Source organism: Watersipora subatra, chromosome 10 (assembly GCF_963576615.1).
Source record: "Watersipora subatra chromosome 10, tzWatSuba1.1, whole genome shotgun sequence".
NCBI lineage: Eukaryota > Metazoa > Bryozoa > Gymnolaemata > Cheilostomatida > Watersiporidae > Watersipora > Watersipora subatra.
The window spans coordinates 53,735,660-53,759,986 of NC_088717.1; the positions used below are offsets into that span (position 1 = coordinate 53,735,660).

At 36.3% G+C, this 24,327-nt stretch overlaps 2 protein-coding genes and 1 long non-coding RNA gene across 4 annotated transcripts in view; 1 reads left to right on the plus strand and 2 right to left on the minus strand.

Annotated features, from left to right (window-relative positions):
• The window catches only part of LOC137406162 (protein arginine N-methyltransferase 9-like), a 42,002-nt gene extending 37,874 nt beyond the window's left edge, over window positions 1–4,128 (minus strand). For both annotated transcript variants that reach the window (XM_068092694.1, XM_068092693.1), the window contains exon 1: window positions 4,114–4,128. The gene's annotated coding sequence lies outside the window, so the exon portion shown is untranslated. The remainder of the gene's footprint in view (window positions 1–4,113) is intronic.
• A 4,279-nt stretch (window positions 4,129–8,407) lies between these two features.
• LOC137406409 (uncharacterized) lies at window positions 8,408–16,585 on the minus strand. The gene is made up of 3 exons (XR_010979867.1): window positions 16,228–16,585; window positions 15,543–15,740; window positions 8,408–8,989 (listed from the first exon to the last, which is right to left on the minus strand). It is a non-coding gene; the product is annotated as an uncharacterized lncRNA (long non-coding RNA).
• Window positions 16,586–23,802: 7,217 nt separating this feature from the next.
• Window positions 23,803–24,327, plus strand: part of LOC137406436 (probable global transcription activator SNF2L2) — a 32,575-nt gene continuing 32,050 nt past the window's right edge. Inside the window, exon 1 of the mRNA XM_068093020.1 lies at window positions 23,803–23,921. The gene's annotated coding sequence lies outside the window, so the exon portion shown is untranslated. The remainder of the gene's footprint in view (window positions 23,922–24,327) is intronic.

The window sequence follows — 24,327 nt, forward strand, 5'->3', positions numbered from 1 at the left end:
CCAAATAGTGGCAGTCAAATAAAGGTGGCGTTTAATTAAAGGGTGGCATTCTATTTTTGCAACCTTTTCCCATTGTGGCTCTCAAATAGAAGTAGCGTTCAAATGAAGCTGTCGGTCAAATACAGGTTTTAATGTAATCACCAATAAAAGGTCCTTCAATAGTAGAGCTATGATTGGTATCGAAAGACTGCAAACACTATTAAATTTTATTAAATTTTTCAAGACAATAATGGCAAGGTATAGAGATGTATTTACTTATTCAGACAGCTTCCAAAAAGACTGAACTACCAATGGAATTTACAAAAGTGCCTTACAGATTATAAAAGCTGTTCTTATTGTATACATTCATGGATGCCCTGCCATGCACATTTTAGGTTCTGCGAGTTCTTAAACTCGGTACATACGGTTAGCTTAAATTACAAGCTTTATATGATAAAGTAACATCAAATATCAGAACATGCTATTTACTTTTAAAAAAACATGACAAATTTCAGGTCGAAAGGATTAAAAACTGTCAATGTATATCTGTTCACAATGCTACATCAGCATCGATAACAAAATTTGCATGCATATTTGGTTGACAATTGCATATACCTGTTGACAAAATATGTTAATCTGAACTATTTAATGGCAACTTTCAAACCACAGTTACTTTGCTATTTGCCAAGCATGGTAAAAGTGAAACCAGTGTTGCAATAGGTTCAAAAAATATTATGACCTACTGAACTATGAAATAGGAACACAGTTACTGTTTTTTTTAATAAATAGAACACTTCAATACAGTGATTATTCACTATTATCTATGATCATTTATGCCATCCATTGGACTACCAGAAATTAGTAGTGTATTTATTATAGGATTTAATTAGTTATTGTCACAATTCAAGATTAGGTGATGACTCGTTACACAGCTGAACATATCCTTGTAAGCTTTTTAACTGCTAGTAGAAAATATGACATCAAAAAACCCAGAAATTAAAAAAATTTTGAATGCATATATCCTGGGTTTAAGCTTATACTGAGGCACAAGAATTGTACAAACAGACGTATCAAAGTTATGAGTCAGTAAGTATCAATTTCAGCATTCCTTTTTGTAAACACATTCATCTTGGATTACCGTAGTGTTCATTTTCAATCAACACCCTAAGCATTGACTTGTTCTATAGTCGTCGATATTTTAATGTCATATACTTCAATTATAAGATCATGACTTTTTATGCCGTCTTTCATGAGGTCATCTGTAAAATTATCATTTTGTAAGGCCCCGAGTTGTATGAAAATAGCAGAATTAGGCATGCATTGCCGAGTCCGAGATCTATAAACTGAACTTATGATCATTCTAAGATAATTTTGGTTATCATATGTTGCAATGCTAACAGATTTCTGCGCATGGTCATATCCGCAAGATTAAATCAGCCAATTATTCCTTGCATTAAAATTTAGTGAAGAAACAATTGCTCATTCAGAAAGCCAAATGTTTACTGTCCAAGTTGAATCTATGATATACCGTGGATACCATAACCAGTAATGTTTTGGCATATTGGCCAAATTTTTCAAAAACCATGTAATTTAACATGAAAATAAATTTCTTAAAAAGACGAGATTTAAATTCGCTGATTCGACATACCTCCCAAATGAGGCAAACCCAAAATTAGGTTAGAACCTTTTAGAAATTAAATGCCTTTAGACGATGCAGTGTATATATGTTCACTATTACATATATACAATTTATATTAATAGTGAACTAGAGCACATTTACTGGAGCGCAGTGTATGATTGATATGCTCATCTATTTATAACCAGAGCACAATGAAGATTAAACAACCAAAACAGATGCTTAGCGGCATTAAATGTTCCTCTCCCAAAAAACATAAATATTGGCTGGTACGAGTGTCTGCAATCCATTATTCTACAATGCTGACAGCTTATGAAAAATTCATAAAAAATCCACAAGTGAAATCCTTGATCAATTTCAGAATCAAGTGGTGTAATTTACAAACAAAATCAAACAAAGACAACATAGTCAACACACACACTTTCTCAAACCTCAAACTCAGTTCTCTTAGACATGAAGAAAGTCTTAAAAAATTCTCGCCGATTGGAATGTTTTAAAATGTGAACAAGCATCAATATTTTCTAATTGACTATGATGAAATAGTCAATAGTCAACATAAACCAGTTTCCTATTAAAAATTTATACAAGACCTGAGGGGTGATTTTCACAACAACACACGGGAACTACGTGCGTTGCAAAAGACAACTCTCCCCCCTCCCTATCACCTTTTAGAAAGCATGTACTATTGGTGCAATAATACTATTATGAGATGCGAAACAGTCATTAGAACATGACATATTAATAAAAAAATAGACATCAACAGGGGAGACAACTTCACACCATTAGGATTTTGTTTGACGGAAGTACCAGATGCACAGTGACGCTCTTAGATGGCACTGAATGTTGCATGATGGCACCACCTGAAAACAGAAACACCAAAAGGACACACAGTCAATATATTGATGATCCTAAAGTGTACCGGACAAGCCCTGAGAAGTTGAAAGCAGTTAATGAGATGATTGTACAGACAAGCTTGGATATGGGAGCATGTTATGAAGCGAAAAGCTGTGCAGAGTTGTTGGTCAACAGAAGGAAAATGGTGAGAAAGACGAGGTCCATAATTCTCAGTTCACAGTTCTCAATAAGTAGATAAAAAAACTTGAGCCGTAACAAAAAACAAGCTATAAATTCCTATGATGTGAACAGACTGAGGCAATCAGGAAAGAGGCAGTGTACCACAGAGTACGTGATGAGATGGAAAAGCAGATGAAATCCTGACAGATAAACAACTACATACAAAGACCTAGTGAAGGCAATCAATACTAGAGTGATCCCAGTAATGAGTTATATAAATGTTTGCTGCTTCACAACCAAACGGCCTGATGAGTTTGACAGACTAATCAAAGCACAACTCATCATACCAATACCATATCAATCAATTGCATAAAAAACAAGCAAGTGATGAACAATTTTACTCGAGTAAAAACCATGCTGGGAGGAGGATGAGGAGTATCAAAGATGTGTATGAGGACATGGTGATAGTCGCTTGTTACATGGCATACCAAGACAGTGAATGGATAATAGTGGTTTAAAAGGAGGCACGAAAGAAAAATCCTTGAGCAAAGCAGTAACAGAAATTCTTGCTGTGTATATTGTAAACACTGCTTCTGATAGAGATTTAGTCCACTTGGACGGTAAAAGAGTATTTGGGGCATGGAAGAATCTCTGGCAAAAGCTGAAGCCTGAACCCAAGAAAAGGACAATGCGCAAAATAAAAGGGTATAAGACAAAAACAATGCAAGGTAAATTCTACAAACACCTAAAAGAAGGATACATTAATGGATGAAATAAAATATAGGTCCAAGGAAAGTGGCAGCAATTATCAACATGCAAGAACATTTGGTTTAGACCAAAGCGAGGAAGCAGAACAAATGGCTTGCCATTAAATCAGATTCATGTAGACTGTGCCAAATATTATCTGACAGAGTGATGCATTTAATATTTGGATGCCAGTTACCCAAGGGGAAACAAGTATGCGACAAGATAAATGTGCTAATGATTCTGTCTGCCTATGCCAAAGAGAATAATTTGTCGAGTCATGACCAATGTTGTGCATGTGACATGGTGAGAAATGCTGAAAACTGTTTCAGCAGAGAGCAAGAGTTTAGTGAGGAAAGTGCTGCCAAACATCCTGCAGCGCAATAAGGAAATATGAAGATGCTACTAAATTTTGGTGGCACACTAAAAACAACACCTTAATGGGCTATATCACATAATAATAATATGTAATATATTATGCTTGCTGTCTATCCATGTACTGTACCACTTTTCTCTAATAAACAGCATAGAATTTTTCCCTGCCCATTCTCAATATGGTGAGAGGTATGGCTTTGTGGTTCATTGTCAGTTGATAAGCTTCCATGTTACAGACACCAATAGCATAAAATTCAATGTGCCTATAGCACAGCCTTATATATTCTAATGCTCGGTTATGTTCAGATCATTCAGATCATCTAAATAAACTTCGATACGGCCTTGAATAACTGAAATAAACAAACCGAACTGCCCATGCCGAAGGTTTTACGAAAGCGTTGAGAGTGAGTTGAGAAAATAGCTTAAATTCTTTATAACTGACGGGGCGATAATTAATTTAAAATGTTTCTTTCCTCACAAAGAAAGCACGCAGTTTAGGCAGTTGATGTAGAGCGTAAATATCTTGCGTGAATATCGTTTTATGTTCACCTCGATCTAAGTCAAAGATAAAAGCAAATAAATTGAATCGTGAAGCATTTTGGCGCACTTGAATATCAGGAGGCTGAACCACCTTCTATCGAATATCCTTTGTGACTGAACTATAACTCCTACGCCCTATGTTCTGTTGGGTCAAATGTTCGTCACTTTTTGGAAACATAGAATGAGGTTTTGCAAAAGAAAAGACAACTTCAAAATTTATTGTAGGAGTGCTGATGAGTCTAAACCGTCGTTGTAAAGGCACGCCGTTACAAAAGACACACGTCGCTCTGCTAAAACTAAATGAATAGATGCGACAAATTAACGTTCGAACAAAATCTATGATAACAATACACAAACTAATTATTGTACATGTACTACCATTAGGATTTTCTTAGCCTATTAGGATACGTAGAAAAATAATCTTGTGCACTAATATAAATATATCCATATGCTTTAATTCTTTTTCATTGTATGCATTACCTATATGCAAAATACTTGTGTAAGCATGCATTCCTTGCCCTAAAGATCAGGAGCCCTATGTTTCTCACTTTTACCCTACTGTTTCTTAAAAATATTTTTAACATAACTGTATAGGCTTATTTTTGTACTCACAAATATTAAAGTTATTTACCTAAAAACCTACGATAATGTTAAAATGAGATGTAAGCCTATGTTACTTACTCTGTGATAATATGGCTATATTCATGTAGACATTCAAGTCTATTCACTTTGTGGTATTACATATCTATATAATAGTGTGAACTGGAGAAGCCATCAAGGAAACAGACATGGCAACTAACAAGCTGCTGATAATGAGTGGAGCACTCTATCCGAAGTCTGATACTGCTAGGTTATATTCCGGTTGTTCACTATTTTCTATTCATCTCCAAGGGCTAGTCTGAGATGTTATAAAATGCACCCTTTCCACTGACTTACACATTAATAAAAAAACTACCTCTCATCACTTTACCACAGACTAATTGCCCCTTTTTTGCTCTTAAATACCTCTATCCACTGTGTGGAATGAGCAGACCTGCCAACCCAAGAGTGGGGCAATGCGTGAGATTTGGTTTTGAGGCAATTGATGTATCAATGATAGTATGTATAAAATTGTAGAAATTGGGGCAAAAATTTCACGCATTTTTCACGCATTCTCATTTTTTCTTTGGGGTGATTGCGTGAGTCCAATGCGTGAGAGTTGGCAGGTATGGGAATGGGGTATTCATGTACCAAGCTAAAAACATACCCTTTTTTATGGAAACACTCCAGAGTGTCAGGCCACCAAAAAACACTCCTAAAACGTGCTTTTTTTCGTTGAGCCCTTGGGGATAAAAAAAAGAGAGTGAACCCTTAGGGGTTATATCTTAGTAGAAAAGATGGAGCAGGTGGCTAAAAAAGTGTATAGCAGACAGTGAAAGAAGAAAATGAAGCAAGAAAACTTATGCAGCCTCCATGACCTCTATAGACAAGTTGCTAGAAGAATTTCACTCAACTACTGTAGCAATAAAGCTGCGCACCAAACCTTTGACTGGCACACCAAACTTCTTCACGGTGCCTACCACCGTCAAGTATTTGAAGTTGGCGATTTCTACCTGACATATATGTAGTCGAAAAAAGGTGATCTAATGGCCAATACAGAGGCGCGAGTCATGGCAGCGCAAAAGCTTCCAACTAGGCGACTCCAAACACAGATCTATCACATTAAAATTATTTTAAACTGCGACACCGGTGGGGTGGGAAGCTTCTGTTAGATCAATGAGAATGACTTTGGTAAGTTCCTATGGGACTTCTACATGCAGATTGACAATCATGCCTTGACAAACTAGCCAGGTATTGGATCGGCGAACAAGAATAGACTATAATAGATGTAACAGTGCTAATGAATACAACATAGCTAGCAAAAAAAGGAACTTGAAAAATATCTCATATTTGGAGAAAAGATTAAAAAATACTGGCATGTAAGAACAAATGTAATTCTAGTAGTCATTGGAGCATTGGGTACAATAACACCTGCACATTTAAATTTGGCTAGCCCAAATACCAGCAAAAATTTTAACACAATTGAGTTACAGAAAGTGTGCTGCTGCGAATGCTAAAATTTGAAGTGCTCAAACTTCCAGGTATCTGATAGCAGACCCAAGCTTGAGTAGAAATTATCACCAACTTAGTTTAACCAGTGCAAGGAAACATTTTTTACGTAAAGCCTTCTAAATGAATGAACTGCAACACGACTATCAATGAGAACTTATCTCAAAGAAAAATTGCATTCCCTCAGTGGTAACAAGGTCAGAGCCAAGATTGACTGGAGATAAACAATGCTCTGGTGAAGCGTAAACCAAATGAAAATCTACAATTATATATTAACTTTGCCTTAACTATTAACTTTGAGTTTAAATTCAATCCTCCCAGTGCCAGCCAGATGGGTGGCCTTTGGGAACGTATGATCCGAACTGCTACAAATGTTCTTCAGTCTCTTTTGCGGTCTCATAGTGATAGGCTTGACACAAGCCACCTCCGCACCTTGATGGACCATAAACTCTAGACCGCTATATGTGGTTACTGAAGAAAGTATGCCTCCAAGTCGTAACATGTCCTTGGCTATGAAATCAGATATTACCCTACCGCTCCCTGGAAACTTTGATGAGTCCGATGTGTACAGTCGCAAGCGCTGGCCTGCGGTCCAACACATTGCTAATGTATTCTGGAAAAGATGGAAGACAGAATACTTATCTCAACTTCATTCTCGGCAAAAGTGGGTACACAAGATGATATAGCGGTAGGTGACATAGTATTAATCAAAGATGACCAAACACCAAGAAATGTCTGGTTAAAAGGCTGTGTGTCTGATTGTTACACATCTGAAGACTGGCAAGCTAAAGCTTAAGTACTGCTAGGCAGCCACATGCAGGCAAATAACTCTGGTAAATTTCTCGTCAGACCCATTGTAAAATTGATTAACTCTTACCAGTCAAATCAAATAATATGGGCTAACGCCAACCATGTTGAAAATTACGAAAATTTAAGGTGGGAGTGTAAGGTTCTGCAGTTCTGTTAAATTTTCTTATTTGATAGTGCACTTCACAATCTAGACACCCTGTGTGATTCACTGCTCCTGCTCAGAATGAATGCCAGTTGATCTGTTGATCTTGGGTGGTCTGTGGGTCTTGTGTGGTCTGTGGGTCTTGTGTGGTCTGTGGGTCTTGTGTGGTCTGTGGGTCTTGTGTGGTCTGTCTGACTTGCCATAGTGTATACATTTGATTAGGTGCGCTTAGTCATTTTTTTGTTATCCTTTGAGCCAACAACATTTAGTTTTTCAGCTCTGCTTTTCAATGCTGATACTTTATTTGTGTGTTTCATCATTACGTCAATGTCATATACATATATAATCAAGCATTAACCAGAAGGAGAATTGCATACTATTCAGCAATTTCCTGGATGTGTTATTAAGGTAAATATTATGTCTTTCATTTTATGTGTTTCATTTTACATGAATACATATGTTACCAATGGCTTCGCAGATGGCCAACTATAATTAACATACTTTCAATAACCATTATCGACAATTCAGTTATTGTTTTATTGTAGATTATATATATATATATATACATGAGCAATGTTTATTGTGGTAATCAATAGTCATATTTTACATGTTTTCCACAAGTTTCATGGTGTTGACAAGCATAAATAATAAAATTATTTGAATAGAATGTACGCCATGCCTCATCACCCGTATGTGACAAAATAACGATGAACCAGGGCATTCGCTATCATGCGGATCACATGCATCGAGACTATGAGATGACCAAATAACTGATGCAGAACATAGCACCAGTTAAAAAGCGTCTCATTACACTTTCACAAGTTTGACTGTTTTATTTGGTAAAAGGAGTTGTTCATGAATGAAACATTGTGACATGACGAGGCATGACGCATGTGACTCACTCATATGCACTAACATGTGACAACTCAATATATTACAAACCTGATCAAGTACATACACAAATATTCAGACCGGTCACAGTTCATACATGTACATACATGTACAAAGCACGAGTACTTTCTCTGGCTTTAAATACAAAATCTGAAGCTCAAGCCATATGCAAAAAACAAATGGAAAGGTAGATGACAATTGCTTTATTGAAGGAAGTTTACATCTAATGTCAACGACTCTAACAATGACCAAAGAGTTGTCTTCTCATGAGAAAACGAGTTATTTTTATGAGATAAGCGGGCAATTAATTTGGATAAGGCACGAAAAGAGCTGTACTAATACTAACATATGAGTGGAGCTATTAAGATAGAAATAATTCTTCATAAGGATGTTAAAGAATAGATGGTTTAGTATTTAACCAACAACAGTTGCCGGCTTATATATTTTGACCATATGCATGGCTGCCAGTTGCATAAAACTTTGGACGCTGTTCAACTGCACACAACTGCCGGGCTCAATTAAATGACTTTGGTCTTCATGATTCCAGGTGAGACAAGATGATAGGGGGGGGGGGTGTGGTTAACAGCTGTGAAAATGGAAGGATAAACAAAGACTACGCCAACAAAGAAAAACTGACTGCAGCAAAGCCAGTGTGCTCGTCAGTCACATAGAATTCTCTATGATGCAACACATTTTACCCAGGAGTGCTTTGCCATGTCACCCCATCTAGTCACTTCTATGCACTGAACACGTGTAATGTGGTGTCTGATCTACAATGATAATATAACAACATATTGAGAAGCTCATATAATAACCTATTACAAAAAATATTTATGAATAAAAAATATTTCGTTACTGCTGTATTAACATCCTGTAAAAGAACTAGTTTGTTGACTAGTGTATGTACATATACTAGCTGTATCACCTATCACAGTGTGATGAATTGACGATGTGATTTTTGTGGCTGTTTTCATGGCACAAACCTGACACATCGCATGGGTGTGTCACTTTCAAACAGCAACACTGAATCCCAACAGAAGAGCGACACGGCGCTGTTTCCATGATGACATTGCAGCGCCGTATCGTGATGTGCCATTATGCTATCACTGTTTGGAAACTTACTAAATGTATATAATAGCTGAAACCCAGATCTATCTGTAATAGCTATTGATACGTTCACTTTAAACCAGAAGTTCTGTAGCCGTGTTTACAAATTTTGCCTTTCAGTTTACTCGCAGAAGTTATTCCAAGAAAGAGACGTCTAACCCATCTATCGGCACTAATGATACTCATGTATCCAGATTGGCCATGTCAGACAAAGTTCCTATTAATGGCCATACAGTAGATTAATTAAAATTTGTAAAATGTTAACGGTTGACTTGCAACAAAATTCACATTACCGTTATTTGGTATCAAAAGATTCACCATGTTTCACTTTGCTGTGTTGTAATTACACTAGTGTAATTTAGAGCCTATTGTGATCTAAATTTTTGGTCAGACTAACAGAATTTTCATCTTTATATACAAATTGTAGCAGATGTTAATCTATATACAGTAGACGCTTCTATAACATAAACTCCAAATAACGCAAAAATTTACACAAAGCTTTTGCTTCATACTACATAAAAAGTCCATATAACGGAAAGTGCCAAGTTGGGGCAAGTTCTCAAGTTCAATTTGAATGGTTACATATCTTGTCGCACTTGTGAGAGAAAAAATGACATGTGTATAGCGTTGTATTTAATATACATGCAACTTCCATGACATTTTGTCAGAGATGAGATCGTGAGATCATGGGATCGTCACATGTGTCAACAAAACAAAAAACAAGTTGCTGTGCAAGTATTCATAAACACTTGAAGGCAATCGATTGGCGCAAGTGTTACAATGTCAGTCTACCAATCTGAATGTCACGAGTTGTAGTATCATCAAAAGTTATATTTTATCCTAACTTTGACCGATTATGGGATGATTATGGAATTACTGTTTGATCAAATGTACATAGTTGTTTGATTAACATATACCTTTCTCCTAGCTAGGATGTCTCATTTTTATATAATCGACCGATATGTCAGAACAACTGAACTACTAATACAGGTTACTAACTACACTAATACTTACAGTATATGACATGGTGGCAACTAAATGAGCTTACATTTTTCTTATCAACTCTACTGTTTGCTTGTCACACAAAAAAAATTTGGCGAGATTAGTATACTGTCGGTCAATAATTTTGGTGTGTCAACTGATTGTTAATTTGTGGATTGGATTTATTTGGTTGTGATAATAAAAGACTTGAAGGTTCCCAGAGAATCACTGTTTGAAGAAAACGTATCCGAAAACTGGTGGAGATGGCGAAGAGGATTAGAAAATGACTTGCTCGCTATAAATCTGGTGTTGAAAAAAAACAGATACTAATGAGAACGCTAGTAATGGCAAACGTCAAATGGCCATGATGATGACTCAAGCTGGTGATGAAGCAAATGAGATATTCTCAGTTTGATTTTGCAGCAGGAAATCAGAAGGCTGATGTTATGGAGAAATTTGAAGCTTAATACAACCCATGTCACAGCCTTCCCTATAAGACTTCTGTGTTTTGGTCGTTGTCACGAGAAGGTGAGCTGGTGAGCTGGTTGACCCTTTGTTAAGCGTCTGAAGACACAGGCTGCAAAGTGTGAATTTGACAATATAAAAGATTGTATGCTACTATGTCACATTGTCTTTGGTTTGAGTGACTTGAGTGAGTGATTTGAGTTGAAGGAAAGACCGTTGCAAGATGGAGACATTGACTAGAGCTATGAGTGATATTCGCTCTGCAGAGATCACCAAGAGAGCTGACAATAATGGCAGACGAAAACAAATCGCCAATTGGAGCTGTCGGAGTGCGACCTTGTAGAATTACTAAGGTACCACTACAATTCAGCAAGTCAAAAGAGATGGGAAAAGATTGCAAGTACTGCTCATTCAAACACCCTAAAAGTAAATCACCAGCATATGGGAAACAGTGTAATAAGTGTGGTGGATTGAATCCCTTTGATGAAGTAGGCAAGAGCACTAGTGGTAAAGTAGTGGACTCACATGTTGGCAAGCAGGTCAATAGTTATTTCATTGGCACTTTTGATGCTATAAACCAACCTAACCCTAAATGCTGGGTGATGGAACTTCAGATGGCTTCATCAGAAAATTCAGTTCCTGTCAACTTTCAATAGATACTGGGGCAGAAGCTAATTCTAAATCACTGAATTTGATTAAACTTCCGAATGAAGAAATCAAACCAACAGCCACAAGCTTCATAGCTCGACCGAAGTGAGGTCAAAACAAGTAGTAATGTGACATTTACCGTCAGCTATAAGAATCACAGAAAACTGTGTTGATTTGAGGTAGTTAATGAGAACTTACCACATATTTTAGGACTAAAAACTTCTGAGAAGATGGGTTTCATTCAGAGTTCATCACATATCAGTGTCTATACTAGATGAGTTTAGTGACATCTTTGACAGAACTGGGAAGATTGATGGTATGCATAGGAGATAGGACTATTAAGCCTGTTATACATGCTCCGCAATGTGTACCATGAAATATGATGGAGCGAGTCAAAGAAGACTCCAATTCTATTGAAGATGCTGAGATCATTAAAAAGGTAGACCAACCCACAGACTGGGTAAGCAGCATGGTGAGCGTCGAAAAACAAGATGGCTCTTTCTGAATATGCTTAGACCCAAAGAATCTTAAACCATAACTGTCACAAACAACCTTTATCGTATTTTCTAGGTAAATCAGCCACGCTGATTCTGATTTTGTACTCAAAATAAAGATTGGTCCACTAACCTTCAAAGTCATTTAGGCTTTTTTAAAGCGTTTCACTATCCTTTTCGAAAACAACCCAATTGGCATTACAAGCTCCGCCCATAAATATGTGACGAAACCTAGCTTTTTCAGGAAAGGAAGTTGGGAATTTTTAGTCCGATTTAGAATAATAGAGATGGGTGCCTTAAAACTCATTATTATCTAAATCCAGCCTGGTAAATAATCTGTCTTTTATGAAAGGTATATAAACTATGTAAAATTGCTCGTATCTTGTTATATGATGTTTAAATGGGCTGAACGCCGAGAAAAGTGAGCTCAAAAAGCGCGGTTTTATCACAAGCTTGCGTTGTTATCACGCTTTTTTAAATATGCAATATTAAATAGCTTATCTACTTTTCAGAAACGGCTGAGATTATTTTTAAGACTGAATTTAGATATTAAAGGATTTTACAACACCCATCTCTATTATTCTAAATCGGTCTAAACATCCCTACGTAACTTCTGTTTCTAAAAAGCTAGGTTACGTCACGTATTTATGGGCGGAGCTTGTTGTGCCGATCGTGTTGTTTTCGAGACCGATATTAAAACGCTGTAAAAAAGCATTCATTACTCTGAAAGTTAGTGGACTAATCCTTATTTTGAGTACAAAATCGGAATCAGTGTGTCTGATTTACCTAGTAAATACGATAAAAATTGTACGTGACAGCTATGGTTTAACAAAGCCAATAAAAAGAGCATCACCAAATTCCTGCAATGGAAAACAGCAGTAAAAACTTACAGGAAAGAAGCAATATAGCATCCTAGATATGAAGAATGGCTACTGGCATGTAGCATTAGTTTCCGAAAATAGCTTCCTTATGACTTGTAACACACCCTTTGGACGGTATTGCTTAAGGCGCTTACCTTTTGGTCTTTACTCCAATGCAAAGGTGTTCGAAATGATGGAACAAATTTTTGGTCATCTGTCTGAAATGTCGATATCTATTGATTACCTTTTGTGGCAGGATGCACACAAGATGAACACGATAAGAATCTGAAGGAGCTGTTGAAGTGTGCAGGAACAGCATGTGTCAAATTCAACAAAGCTCAGCTGAACATTAAGGATATCAAGTTTTTAGATCATATGGTATCAAAGGATCCTGCCAAAGTGTAAACCATAGAGTCAATGCCTGAACCTAAACACAAGACAAGCATCTAGAGACTATAGGCATGTTGAACTTCCTTAAATCTTACATTCTAAACATGACAGCACTTACTGAACCATTAAGAAAACTGCTCCAAGAAGATAATTCTGTGGAGCTGAGACCTGAAACAACAGGAAAGCATCAACATTATAAAGAGACATTTTGACATCTGAACCTGTGTTACAATATTTTGACACAAGCAAAGATACCACACTACAAGTTGATGCTTCCAAGTCAGGACTGGGTGCTTCTTTACTTCAAAATGGAAAACTTGGTACATATGCATCAGACTTTGATTGAGACAGAATGTAGCTAACCTCAAATAGATAAGGAACTTTTTGCTGCGGTTTTTGGCAGTGACAGATTTTAGTTAATTAGTATTGTCAACCATTTGAGACAGCCTAATCACAAATCTATTGTATTTATTTTAAAAAAATCTCTACATAATGCGACTCCTTGGCTTCAACGCTTACTACTAAGCCTCCAGCGATATGACATAGCTACGCTAACTTGTGTGCCTGAGAAATATTTGTATGAAGCAGACACATTTTCAAGGGATTATTTACAAAAGATTAAACGGAGACTTTGATGAAGCTCCGGAAGAAGTATTGGTTTCCAGCTATGTTACGGGAGATAGAAGAGTATATCAAAAATGTATTTTCCGTCAACAACAAGAAATTGTTCATACGCCTACACGCGTACTACTTGATACACAGATAGCAAAATCAGCATTTAAAGTGCTGTCAGTGGATTTTCAGGGAACACGGATAGAGAGCACATGTGGCATGAAGAACATACTCATGTTTACAGATCACTTCACTAAATGGACAAGTTATCCCAACTAAAGACCAGCTCACCACCACAGTTGCAAAAGCAAACATAGAACAGATATTCTGCAGATGCAGCGCCTCAAAGAATCTACTCAACGATCAGGCTAAAAATTTCATGGGTAAAATGATTGCAGAGATCAACAGACTCCTAGGTGTACAGCAGATATTCACCAACCCTTCCAGACCACAGTCAAACGGACAAAGTGAGATTTACAACAAATCAATAGCTAACATGCTCTCATCCTTGATCAATCAGGAGATCCACAAAGACTGGTCTCGATACATACCATTCAACCAATTCTCAACGCACACAATTCTACAAGCTTCACCAAGCTCACTACTGATGAGCAGAGAAATGAGACTACCCTACGAATTAACAAAACCATCACCGAAGCAATTGAAACAGATGATGGCACGTACAAGTCAAAGCTACAGGAGAAAATGACTGAAATGGGAAGAGGCTAGAGGGCTATTAAAAAGGAGAAAAGATAGACAGAAGAGCTCCTATGACCAGAAGGCTAGAGTTAGTTTTTTACACGTAAGAAACTATGTTCTCTACTATGACAGGAGAGGTTATAAGAACAAATCATCAAAACTGATCAAGAGAAGAAAAGATGCTTGTGATCAAGAGCCACAGTTAGACCAACGCAACCATACGACCATTCGACTGCCCAGACCAACCAGTCATCACTATAATCCTCAACATTGAACATCCGCACACATTGAACCACTGATTAGAGAAGAACTTGCAGACATTGTTCTTGAATTATAAATATATGATGATCGGAGGAAATGTGGAATTTTCAGCAAACACAACAGTACGTTTCCAACTTCCAGGGAGGATAATGAATTCCGATGAAGGGGAATCAGTACAATGACATACATGAAACAGAAATTCAATCATCGATGTCAAATGTGAAGCAGGACTCCCCCAATGAAAGTGAACCACAAACACAGCTTCATGCAAGCAACAATAAAAGTAAGTCGGACCTTATCACCTTATCAAAAAGGCCCGAAGCCATAGCGAATAGAAGAATTTGTATACTTTGGCTATGTACATTCCTTACCTCCAAAACGTAACACGAATTGCAGACCAAAACAGACACTCTTCAAAAATTAATCCCACGCGAACATGATTAAACAGACCACAATTGGAAGAGACTTAACAATAATTTATTTCTTACAGTAATAAAAATACATAGAACAACCACAGCCAGACCTCCTAGGCAAAAGGCCACCATGAGTTTCAGATTTGAAATGAGATAACGATGAAGGTTAAAACTTACCAAAGAACATTGAAAAAATCTACTAATATTTATACGGCTGTATAAACACTTTTAACAAGATTTCAAAACATTTACTAGCTACAACAGGGAAATCTGGAGTGATTACCCTTCCCAACAGGCGATCAATTTCAAAAGTTCCAATAAAGGGGAAATATTACTACAATATATGACACAGTGAGAGACGCTGACAACACAACTGTGTAACCACCAACTTACCAGGAGTGAAAAGATTAATAGTCTATATCCTGCAACACTATTTCCAATTGTATATAATCCCACGCATAAAGTCAAGCGAAGCCTCAAGTGGGGTACCAGATGACCAAGAGTATCAGCGTTTGCCATCTGTATGTCCAGTTACAACGACGAAGTTTAGGAATGGTGATACCCCCCTCCGCAGTAGATTGCGAGACAACCCTGAAACAGGCCCAGCAATTAAAATCACAGGGCTAAAAAAAAAATATATATATATATACATATATTTACAGAAGAGAAGATTAAATCATACAGCAACACAGCTAACCATTCAAATCACTTCTACAAAGACTAAATAGAAAGAAAATGAACTTACTGTATCAGAATAAGGTAGTGGGCACGCGCCAATAATCAGAACCAGGAAAATAAACAGAAAGCATAAAGTTACTCACTGCTCGTGTGTGTGACAAAATGTATAGACACGACAAGAACTCGCCGAAAGATGATCACCCATAACTATGTGATACCAAAGAGCTTATCATTGCCTCTTCCCTTCCCGCCAACAACTCATGACGACATACAAGCTTCACCCACTTTACAAGGCCACCAGTTACGCAAGTGTCATCAATGATATACAGCCCCCAAGGATAGGCGACCGCTATCATATGGGCAGGGTTTAATGATCGTGCTCTGTTAGGATTGTGCTAACCTGGGTTTTGGAGCTAACACAATTCTCGCGAGGCAGTCGCGTTGCCTTGTTAGGTTTTGGAAAACAGGACTCGCTGTTATCGTGTCATTAGCTCATTCAGTCAGTAGGCCCCCGCGGTTCACAATAGCAAACCTTGAATTTCTACAATGTAGGGGTAACACCTAACAACAAAATGAATCCATGGAAAATAAAACATTTCAAATTATCTGCTTTTACTAATTTTGAAATTGGTAGGTGTCGTAGTATATGCTTAAAGTTAAATATAATTTGCCCAAAATCACCCGAACAATGACCTTTTTTCCCTAGTTTTTGATTAATATTTTGCCACCCCTAATATAAAATGACAGTCTTGCATTGTTGTCACATTGTATTACCTGGTTAATAAGATGGCACAGCAGGCAAAGCTGTGGAGTGTAGTTTTCATACTCCAAATCTAAATATAAAACTGAATTTGGGCTATTTTACAATTGCGACTATTAATATCGCGAATGCTTGTGAATGGCAACTGACTGATCATAATGGTGACATAATTGGGCAACTATATTTATTTGACAACAAAATGAAATCAACAGATCAGTAAAATAACCACTATCATTAATAATATTTGTAAATTTACAAGGGGCTTTATTCAGCATATTTGTTTGTTCGGGTGCTGCGTTCGGATTCATCCCAACATTCAGTTAGCTCGATCATTAAGTCCCGCCCACATGATGCCCGTCGCCTATCGTTGTGGGGGCTGTATATCATTGGTGTCATGAATGATTTTCAGACAATAATGAGCCGAATGCACACTCTAAATGCACCAGGAGTTCACACAAGCCTATCACTATTAGATCAAAATGACCATGCCAGCAAGGTGAGTATGTACCAATTATTGATACCAGACTTGACAAACTGACAATTACATCACTTGACTTCTGCATATGAACTACTAGACAACCAAATGAGTTTTAAATGCATCCTGTCAATCAACTATATATTGTAACTGATATTATCACCTATTGCGGACAATCTATTAAAACCTAATGAATATTTTTCACTTGATGTAAACAGAAATCCCGGCTATTTATAGTAGTGACATTGACAGGCTCATTAATAAAGAGAAAATGTTTTGTGTTCACGAATATAATATATTAGTGAAAGGAGAAAGTTTGAATAAGTTGGTGTAATTTTGCTGCTAGCTATACACCAGAAGAACACTCAGACCAATGTCCCTTGGGTCAGCTGGCAGCAGTTTATACAATAGTGTCCTCCTAAAGTGCACTGATCATGTCCATCTTGAACCGCCGTCATTAGGGGCTCCTGTCCTGAGTTCCTCCTTGCTGTATTCACTACCACCAGGATGATGACCCATCCTACAATAATAAAACATTTATTGACTACAAGTTACTAAACAATTAAAAGAAATTACAACCACCTAGCTATGTTTCTTGACCGTATAACAATATATTTTAATGGTCTAGAAACCTGATTTGCTGTTCAGGCGAGGCTGCCCCCTTCACTTTTGGCCTTCCACTTTTCCTCCCTCTTTATTTCTTTTCGGCTCATCCCTCGACATCTCTTTCAGCTCATTTTGAGCTATATCTAGATATCTTGTAGATATCTAGAGCTTTATCTACCTTACTACAAAATCCTGCGCCTCATTAAAGACTCGATTGAAGAATGATTGGGTCGTGTTTACCTCCTCCACTTTCTCCCCTCTCCTCCGTTCTCCTTATGTCATCAAGCTCCTTGTGAGCTATCTCTTGCAACCTAAAATTCCATGTCCCATACTAATTCTATGATCAAGAATCCCAGGTAAGTGACTTTAGTTAAGCATTAAAAGAAAAACTAAGCTTGCTTATCTCACTAAGAAGTCGTAGCCTTTCTTGTAAACTCAACTATAGAATGAATAGCTGTGCTACCCGGCGTTTCCCGGGTAATAAAAAAGTCATTGGACAGAAAATTTGATATGTATTTAACATATATAACAACATTTGCCATTCTAACTTTCAAACTACATATCATGAGAGAAGTGCTTTGTGTAGTCTAAATAAATTAATAGATTAATCAATTAATTTCAAACTTTATCAAACAACCGTAACTTTAAAACTTTATATCATGAGGAAATTATTTTGTGCAGAACAGATACTTTTCTTTGGATGCATTAGACAATGTGTAACTTCTGAGAATACAAGTATTTAACAGATTGATAAAAAATATGGCAGAATATGGTAGTATTTTGTAGTTGAAATTTTATTAGAACAATGTCTGCCAAAAATGGTTGAATGAAAAATTAATATTAATAATAAAGATTGGAAACTAAGTAATAGGATAGGAAAATAGTGATAGGAAAATGAATAATGTTTAAACTTCAAACACGACATTATACTCCAATTATGTTTAAAAAATGCAAGCTGAAATAAAAAAGATATTGCAACAAACTTTAAAACCTTATACTATAAACTTCAAAAGTTATACGAAGTTTATAAATGTAATAAGAGAATGTAAATCTATTTATCTATATATACATTTCTCAAAATATTTAAATTTGTGTAAATATAAGAGTGTGAGGAATAACTGATACTTGTAATCTTACACAATAAGTTTTACAGTAAATCTCACAGATAATCTAACAGATAATCCTACAGTAATCTTCCAAATGTTTGTTGTAAAATGTGAAATTTATTATGAATTACTAATTGCTTCGGTTGAAAATGAAAGAAGTAAAAGCTAATACACAAAGCGAGCGCTGATAGGAACATACAAAGAGGTTTTAATTCGAACTAAAAAAATAACGTAAAAAAGATTGTTTAAATGAACTAAATATTTATTCCTATTTAATGATTGTGGAGCGCAAGGTACCAAATCAGAATCCAAAAAACATACTGTAGCTGGAAAAGAGTATTCTGAGCAGCTGGAATAAATAAGTAGAAACTAATTGAAGATGTGAAATAAATAGTAAGTATGTAAACTACGAAACATATTATTTGGTAATGATGCAATTAATACAAAATGCGAAAACAAAAATCGTTACGATCACATGAAAAGCACTACAACAGTCGGCAAATATTCATTTCGTGAGAAAAATGTTTGTTGATACGGTTTGGCGAAAAGCATCGTGTTTTATGAGGGCGTAATGACCTGTGGGCGCATAGTATCAATAAATACGCCATTTAGCTGAAATTGTATCATTAACTGATTTTATGTTTGTGAAACTGTTTTACCGTAACGAATAACGCTGAACTCGCCATTGCGAGCAACTGAATGTCTTAATAACAAATTTAATAAGTACATTTCACCAAATTTCAAGTTGGTACATAAATTATCGTCAATATCGTGAGGCTGAACAAATTAGCCCTAACGAAATAAAGACGAAAAAGCATCGGGCTGCATATACATAAGTCTCAAAATATTTCTTCCTCGCAGCTTCATAACGTGTGGTCGCTTTGTTAAAATAATTAGCGTGTGGTTATGATATATCAAATATGATAACGCCATAGATCGAAATTTCCTAACCGGGTGTTTGTAACGTATGAACGCAATGCTAAAATAATTGCTATAGCCGGACAATCAAACCTAGAATACACATACGACATACTTTGATAAATATATATATATATAGATTAGGCCATTGTTACCCGTTATTAATTGTAACACGGTTTTATAGCGAAGAAGATTGCTTCATATAATGCAATGAAAATCTACTTTTGAATTTTTTAAGATGAATTTTATTGTAAATTAGACCAAAAAACTATACTCACTTTTTAAAAAACTTACCATAAAACCCCTAATTGAATGGCACCTCTATTTGAACGCTGCCTCTATTTGGCCGCCACAATTAAAAAGGGTTGAAAAATAGAGTACCACCTTTTATTTGAATGTCACCTCTATTTGACCACCACTTTGACAATCTTCGATTTTTATGAACATATAATATCAATTAATCAGTAGAAAAGTGTCTACAAAATCGTATAAATAATTAAACGTTTAAATCAATAACAATTAATTCTCTCGCTGTCCAACTCCAATGCTTTTCGCTTTTTTTCTATTAAAACTTTGAACGGAACACCATAGAAATAATTAATAACTGTTCCAGGCTAATAGTAGTTCTTTGTTTAATGCGGTCTTGATACTTTGGACTGCATGTATTTAAAAAACAGTTTACATACACGATGGTAGATGAACAAGTAGTTTTAGGCTAAAGGTAACATCTTGTGAGCAAAACTTTTACGTGTTGCATTTGGGCTGAATGCAAAACGTAGAAGTTTTGCCCTGACAAAAAATTGTTTGGACGCTAATATCGACTAGTTCAGCAGTGCAGAAGAGTTGAGGTCAGAAGACATGGTAGAAAATATTGGACAACCAAAAGATGTTCGTTCTATCAAACGCAACATTCATCAAGCAGCAATCCGAGCAAACAATGTAAATGTTTTTTTTAATTACAACCAATAGATATCAACTGGTAGCGATATTTCTTGGTTTCTTAATACATATTTATTAAGAGATATTTGACAAGTTGAAGATAAGCTAGCAGATTTGTTGCATTCAAAATGCTTAATATCAGTCCACCAGAAAAAGAAGACAAAATTTAGGCGACAACAGGAGGACCTGTTCGCTTGATTAAAGGAGGCGCAATACAAACAGCATGACAATAACACCCAAACTAGAGTTGCCCCGATTTCAATATCGGAATCGGTATCGGTGCCGATATGGGTTTTAAGTATCTGAATCGGTATCGGCCGATCTTTGCTTAAAAATCGGTAACTTCAGAAACTTTTTGCAGATTAACTATTTAGCAGAAAACCGTATTTTAGCCTGCTACACTAATCATCAGCTGCAAGTTCCTTACTTTTACCTAATGAATTCCAGGCCTGTCACACAATCTATTTCATGTCTATAGCCTGATAAACATCAACACAGCTGAGGAATCTTTTGGCTTTAGTCAGGACGTAATTGCCAAGTGCGGTATTTCCCAATTACAGCGATATGATTTACTGTAGCCAATTACGAACAAGAGACCAATGATGGGAAACAACAATGCAGTGTAATATTTCTATGTACTAGCATTACGAAAGTAATTTGAGCAGTCGATGCATAAAGTTATCCACGTATCTCTCTTGATCCTGATGATATGATGTATCGTTTGCACCGCATAGAATAAACTTAGTGGTTTATCGGTATTTAGCCTGTTTTCCATAATCTGTGACAAGTGAATCCTTCTTCAGTACGACTGGCTACATCGCTAGTGATGGAAGATGAGGACGTCTCACTGAGATAATTGAATCACTAACGGTAATTTAGAGAAACATTTATTTGCTCTAAACTTGTACAGATGCATCAGTTCGTTCAGCAATAGAAGACAGACTTCATTATCACAGAGAAAGCTGTACCACTAACAGTAATTACCATTATTAATAGCAGATTACAAGAAACATGGACTGTTTTGTTACTAGATGCCCGGCATGTCAGTATGTGAATATATATACATGTATATCTTTTTTCATAAATACAAACAAATAAATACATCAATATTTATATTTTCTTTGCATTATACTTGTATAATAAAATTAACAATTATCTATGCAACACAAAAGATCTGAATCGATATCTGAATCGGATTATTTTTCAATAAGAATCGGTATATCGGATCGGTATCTGAATCGGCTGGTGAAATTAGAATCGGGGCATCTCTAACCCAAACTTCAAAATGACAATTGACACTTGCCTAAAACACATAGAAAAAGTATCAACCACATTCTTACACTACATTTTATCATTGCTTTATTGTTTAAAGTCAAGAAAAAAATTTGTTTTCTATCATGATGTTGGATTTATTAATCATGCTTAACTTTCACTATTGATGGTGCAGAGTTCACAAAGTATCATCATCTTAGTTTTTTAGTTTTATTTCGCTTTAATTGTATTTTTACTATATTTCCTTTACATCCTTACACTAACTTCAGCCTTACCATAGAACGCCGACACCGATACGAGGGCATACCATTCCTAAACAGCGTGAGAAAATGTTGTATGGAAATATGAATTAGCTCAGATGCGAACAGAATTCAACCCTTGGACTATCAAAGATATATTCAAAGAATATATGAATATTCAATGAACATATGAATATTCAATGAACATATGAATGCTTAATATATTATTCAATGAACAAAACGTTTGGTACATAAAAACCGGTCTTCATATACCTATCTACAAGCGGATTAAAAACCTTCAGTGGAAGCAATAATCCATAAAAAGTGGCATTAATTGACCTGCCAGAAACCAGCCTGAGAAAATTGGAGACAGTTATGTGTACCAGCTACTGCCAGATATGGTCGCAATAACAGAAACTTACAGTAAGAACAACTCGACCAATCCAGTACATTTCCTTGGACATATACAAGCGTCAACCTTCTGACGGAGATGAATCACACCGTAATGGCGTCATCCTTCACTCACCTCGCACCCAACAAATGACGTGCACAAGACAACATTTACCCATATACCAACATCCTGATACACCTAGATACAAGCTTGAATACCCAGACATATGCTCAGAGGCTAATAGAGATATCTATACAAGAGGACAGTTAAAATTGCTCGTCTTACTTTGCATAAGCCATCTCATAAAGGTACGAGACTGAGAAGCTTAAGAGCTTAGCAAATGTTATAGTGTAAGGGTGTAATTGTTATTCAGCTTATACCATTGTCATTATTCCTACTTATTGTAGGATTTTGTTACTAGTGTAATAAAATGTTGGTTTTGAGAATAAAATACGCCTTTAATACTGAGCACTATCTTGGCATTAGCATAGCTAAGGTTGCATTGAGATCTAGACTAAACCCTAAAGATTAAGATATCAATACTTACCCCTTCTTATGGTATATACCAACTTAACTCCAATTTAATTTTAATGCAAGAAATATGTAATTACACATTTGTAACATAGTCGATAGTTGCAAAAATAACCAATCATTTGTGTTGTGTAGGAGTTACCGTGTGTTCCTTGCATTAACCACACAACAGCAATTAACTTAATTTTTGGGATGGGTTACATTCGATATCATGTTCTAATCGACTTAATGTGCGAGTAGGAGAATACAGACTACTGCTGAAATGGCAAAGTTTATACGGCCAACATGAGCCTGGTAAGTTTGACAGACCTGAAAACCTAGCAAATCTACTACGCTTTTATTTGTGCAACAACCGGATCAGATTCTCCAATATATTGTCAGTGTTTACACAACTTATGCAAGTACGGTATATCAAATGAATGACGCAAAAACACTATCAAAAATGCTCATTAGCTCACATTATTAAACATGTAACGTTTCTAGTAGGCCTTGCAGCATATGAAACTTCATATCTGCAACCTATAGTCAAAACGCACAGAGCCCGACTTTTTAACCCGGATGTTGTTGAATAAAAGACATTTCCCGTATTATACCACGTAACATTTTAGATTATATTTAAGCGACAGCTTTGCCGATATATTTACAACATTTTTATCACAGACATCGTAGATAATTACACCAAAACCGTTCTGTAAAAGACCTCTTTTGCGCATGTTTATGGAGTTTTTCAGACTGGTCGTCCAAGCGGATACAGATTTGTTCAGTACTTCGTTTTTCCTTTATGTGAGATTGAAAAGTTGCTTTTGCTAACAACACGTCAAGACTCACAGTCTGTTTGCAGTTTCAGGTGGCATACGGTAAATTTGTACATACTGATTATTATAGGGTGTCGTAGTATGCACACGTAATCTTCGTTTTCGTGATCTAATTTTATTCTTTTGGTGCCTGTCCAGTTATATACAACATTGCGCCAGTCATGAAAGTTAGTTTGTGAAACAATTGTTAACATACTTTATAGACTAGACGATAAAAAAAACTTGACTTAATAACGCTGCTTTGCAAAATCGTTCTGTGAATACTTGTAACAAATGTGTCTCATCGTGATGCAATATTAACGAAACCTTACGAAATGCTGTTATTTAGCGCAATTAGCGATTGTCCGCTTTTGACACTCGTAACGTCCGGGAGAGGATAACTCTCGATAAAAAGCATCCTGTTGAGTCTTTGCTCGGTTTGTCTGACGCAGAAACAGCTCGAGTTCAA